Source organism: Leptonychotes weddellii, chromosome 1 (assembly GCF_054177405.1).
Source record: "Leptonychotes weddellii isolate Sample4059 chromosome 1, ASM5417740v2, whole genome shotgun sequence".
NCBI classification, from domain to species: Eukaryota; Metazoa; Chordata; class Mammalia; order Carnivora; family Phocidae; genus Leptonychotes; species Leptonychotes weddellii.
In genome coordinates this window covers 119386860-119391364 of record NC_138369.1, presented here as the reverse complement: position 1 = coordinate 119391364, position 4505 = coordinate 119386860, and the positions used below count along the sequence as shown (strand labels likewise).

The 4505-nt window shown below is 49.2% G+C and overlaps 1 protein-coding gene across 1 annotated transcript in view; it reads left to right on the top strand.

Annotated features, from left to right (window-relative positions):
• The window catches only part of C1H3orf70 (chromosome 1 C3orf70 homolog), a 77819-nt gene extending 76891 nt beyond the window's left edge, over positions 1 to 928 (top strand). The window contains exon 2 of the mRNA XM_006733390.3: positions 1 to 928. This exon is cut by the window's left edge and continues 4016 nt beyond it. The gene's annotated coding sequence lies outside the window, so the exon portion shown is untranslated.
• The last annotated feature ends 3577 nt before the right edge of the window (positions 929 to 4505 follow it).

Sequence of the window (4505 nt, the reverse complement as noted above, 5' to 3'; positions counted from 1 at the left end):
TAACCTTAACCTCCACTTCCTGGCCTCTTTGAAACCGTTCTTTGGGCCTAATCATAACAAACTCCTTTTATACAAATTTCTCTATCTGGGCAACAGGACACCACCTATCTTAGAAAGCTGTCAAAATACCCAGGCATGTTCAGCTGTATAAATACTACTGGGCAAGGGGAAACAAGCACAAGTTAAACTGATATTTATACGTCAGCTCTTGATTTTTCCATCTTGTTTGCCAAGTTGTATTGACATGTTTTGGCTTTTCATGTGAGGGAAACATTTTCACAGTTTTCTCTCCTACTCCCCTCGCCACGGGAGGTGGGAGCCAGAATTGAAGAGGCCAGTTGCATTCTAGGCTTTTCTGTGAACAGTGTGGGATTGTCTCTCTTCCCGTTGAGGAGAGGGGAAGGAAATGAGAGTTGGACTCACCATCTCAGTGCTGTGAATTCCAGGGTTGTCTGTATTTCTCACCTCCAAACGTAAGGGCACTTCTCAAAATTAATTTTGAAATTCTTTACCTTTTAAAAATGTTATGTCTCTGCTCCCTTTCATTACTCTGGGGAATGGAGAGTTGACTGTACTGCGTGCGGAAGGGCCGGGTATCTCTGAGTGCTTGGAGTTCTTCTGTTGGGACTGAAGGGGTGCTCTTTTACTAGTGTGAACAAGTCTGAAAGCACATGGTCACCAGGGGCTTGAATATTGAGCTTCTGCATCATTGTGTCCGTATACACTTTCGAAGGCTATTCATACCTTGCAGTAGTCACTTACTGTGCTAGTTTTTGCACCTGTCTATTTTAAAGTTTTAAGCACAATGTTGACCCCTGTGTAACTTCCTAAAATTATAATGTTTTCCTACAGACAGCTCAACTTTCCTTTATGTATAATACTTTAGGAAAATACTTACTTGTAAAATAAATAATTTTTTCTTTTGTAACAGCTCAAATCTGATATTTTGGAGTTTGGCATATTCTCTCCCCTCCCTTTCTTCTTTGGAGAGGTTCTGTCTGGTTTAAATAATGCATCGTGAACAAAACAAAAACAGAAACCCGCATTTGTAAAATGTGTAACATGTATGTTGAGTGCTTACTTTGTGCCAGGAAATAATGCAGTTTACATCATCATCACACTTGACTGTACAAAAACTATGAAGCGCAGCTGAGTATTACTCAAAATGGTAATACACTCACAGTCAACTGCTCACAACTCCCAGAACACTTTGTAACAAGGACTTTTTCGTTGGCTACACCAGGTTTATACTAATAAAACTTACCCCGCCCCCCCAGTCTTTATTTCACACCAAGCCACAGCTTTGTATTTGGTTTACACATGCTGTGTGAGACACTTCTAACCATAGGTCCCGGGGGTGCAGTCACTTGTCACCAAGGCCCAGGGTCCAGACCTCGGCGTGGCAAACCCAGAGGCTCAATTCGCTAATTCACACCTAGAAAAGAGCAGCTTCTGGGGTTGGGTTTCATCGAATACCTCACTAGGGACTGCTAAATAAATTTGCTGATGAGTAACAATAATGCCATTGTTACGGTTATTAGGAATTACAGCCCAGCCTTGCTGCTCTCTACCAGTAAGCCTCCTGGCAGCCCTCTGAGGGAGATTTCAGCGCTGCATTTCACAGATCCGGAGAAGTGCTCAAGGGGTAAGTATTTTTGCCCCAGGTGGCACAGCTTTGTAGGGAGCCGGAGTCCGAATGGAACCCAGCTCCTTTGGCTCCGGACCTCCCGTTCTCGGCCCTTTGCCTGAGTTGCTCGCTCTGGTGGCTCCCCTTCCCAAGCTCAGGTAGCTGGAGGCTGAGCCCGGACGCTGCCGGGGAGCCTGGGTGCAGGGCGGAGGGGGTGCCGTTCCCGTCTCTAACCCAGCGTACGCCTGCCCACAGGCTGGTGCCCCCCGCCTCACCCGGTGGGGCTGCTCGCAGGCGGTGTCCCAGCAACACCAACAGACGTCCTTCCTCCCCCCTTCTGTGCTCCGCACAGACCACCCCCAGCACACACGCACCATCTTGCTGCAGACATTTCAGGGCTTTCACGAGGCTGTGGCTTCTTCCATGTTTAATCACATCTTGACTAGCATTCTAGGCTAGCCATTTCTGCCTTCACAAAAGATGACTTGTCTTAAAATGACTTTTGCCGACAGCTAATCTCATCTGCGTGTGCATTTTACTCAACTCTACATAATTGTACTGCCAAGTTCTGGAAGGCATCTCATTGTAGCCTCTTACAAATGCTGACTACATACACTTGTATTCTGCAATAAACTTTAATTTAGCATCTCGTCCTCATTACAGTGCAATCACTGCGAACTGGTAATGCCTTTAACCCTTGCCGTGCCACCCGTTCTGCGCTGACCGAAGGGAGTGAGGCAGGACCTCGGGCCTCAGGCTTGTCGCAGTAGGGTTCAAGGAGGTGCGGTCAGAGGTCAGATGGAATGCTGCAGGAACCGAGCAGGTGTGGGAACTGATGGAAATGAAAAGCAAGGCAAAGCAAACATGGCAGCTATTAGTGGTGTTTTTCTGTTTGCCTTTTTGAGTTTTCCTAGTTGTCTAAAATGAATTGATACTACTTTATAATCAGAAACCCAGGAAATGGTTTTGAAGAGGATGAGTCCTAGGACGGTGAGTGCAGGTGGAGCATTTGCAGGGTGTGTGGGGTGGAGGTAGAGAGTGCACAAGTCTGGGTGGTGACTCACCTGCTTGGGCACCTGCTGGATGGGATTAAAGGCTGGACTGGGGCGTGTGTGTCCTTGAACTAACCAGCCTCCACTGAGCAGTGACCCCATTCCAGGCCTCCAACCGTGGATGGGAAGTTATTGCGCCTCTGGGTTGGAGAAAGAGGAGAGGATTTGTTTCTTACTGTCTTTCTCAGTCCCCAGCCTAAAGCTCTACAGGTGAATTTGGAGATGGGAGAACAGAAGGCTTGGGCTTCCGTGGGATACCTTAGCCCTCTGTATAACCTAGTGTAAGACCCTAGATGATTTATCCCAAGAAAGAGATCTGGAATGTCACTGCAAGATGATGACCATGTGGCACTGTGAATCAGCGAAGGAAGCAACATCTGAATGGGGATGTGACCAAGCATTTTCTCAGATGTCAGCCTATCGTCCACACCCCAAAACTGTGTGGTAGGCGGGAGATGATGATTTCGTGAATTTATGGTGGAAGCAACCAATAGCAAAGTCAACTCTAAAGGCAGGTAAGTGAGTCCCACGTGGCAGGTAAGCAGCAGGGCCAGGGCTCCACGTGTCTCCTGAGATTCCAGAGCCAGCTGGGGTGACTCCCTCACTTGTTGAGTCTGTGCAGTCAAACCCTGTTCTGCCCCTGCTCTGGCCTATTCCCTCTGTGCTCGCTCACCTGCCTCTCTCCTCCCCATGCCTGAGGCTCCGAGGTGGTCCGTTGCACACACCCAGGCCCACCTCTGTCTGGACCGGCCCTGGCTCTAGGTGGAGGCGTCAGTGAGCTACAGCTCAGCCCCCCGGGCACCCCTGATGTTGCCCTTGTTGCTAAGTCACTCTGGCTTTTTGCCCAGCTTGGCCTGACCTGGACAAGGGTCTGGCCTGGGAGTTCAGACACTGCCTTGTGCTCAGGTGGGTCCTGGGTCGAAGAACTCCATTGGGAATGGGCCTCTGATCGTAGCACTTTTGTTACCCGCTGCCTCTGCCTTCTCCCCTTCTCAGCCCTGTTGGGGTGGGGCCTTTGATGCCAACTGCTTTCTTAATTACTGCATATCCTTCTGTCATCATCTGTTATGGACTTGCCCCTTGGAACCAGTTTACTTCACGGGACTGTGTAGACCCTGACTCTGATTACCCGGTCATGAACGTCTAATCTCTGCTTAAGCAGGGCCCCATACAGTAGACAAAGGGCTGAGATCCTGCCCTCATGTTTAGAATCTGCCTGTGTGAACTGTGATGCCAAAATGCACAAAGTAAACATACGCACATCCACATATCTATAGAAGGACCTGGAAAAGCCATTGCAGTCTATCCACAATACCACTCTAAGAGGGCACAGAGGCCAGAAGCTTTTGGGAAGACGCCGGGTTGGGGGACTGCTCTGTGTCTGGAGGGGATGCTCAAAGAGGAATGAAGGGAGGAATCACCATCTCAGGTGGAGGTGAGAGTATAGTGTGGGAACGTTGATGGGTGATGGGCAGACACATCCTTCTAGAGAGAAGAGGCTGGGTTGGGCAAACCATGAAGTCTTGGGGCATGGCACCCCACAGACTATTAGGAGCAGATCCTGACCTTTTTTTTTTTTTAAAGATTTTATTTATTTATTTGACAGAGAGAGACACAGCGAGAGAGGGAACACAAGCAGGGGGAGTGGGAGAGGGAGAAGCAGGCTTCCTGCCAAGCAGGGAGCCCAATGTGGGGCTCGATCCCAGGACCCTGGGATCATGACCTGAGCTGAAGGCAGTCGCTTAACCAACTGAGCCACCCAGGCGCCCAGATCCTGACCTTTGAGATAGTCGTGGTGCAGAGTTCTGAGGGAACAGATGTCAGGC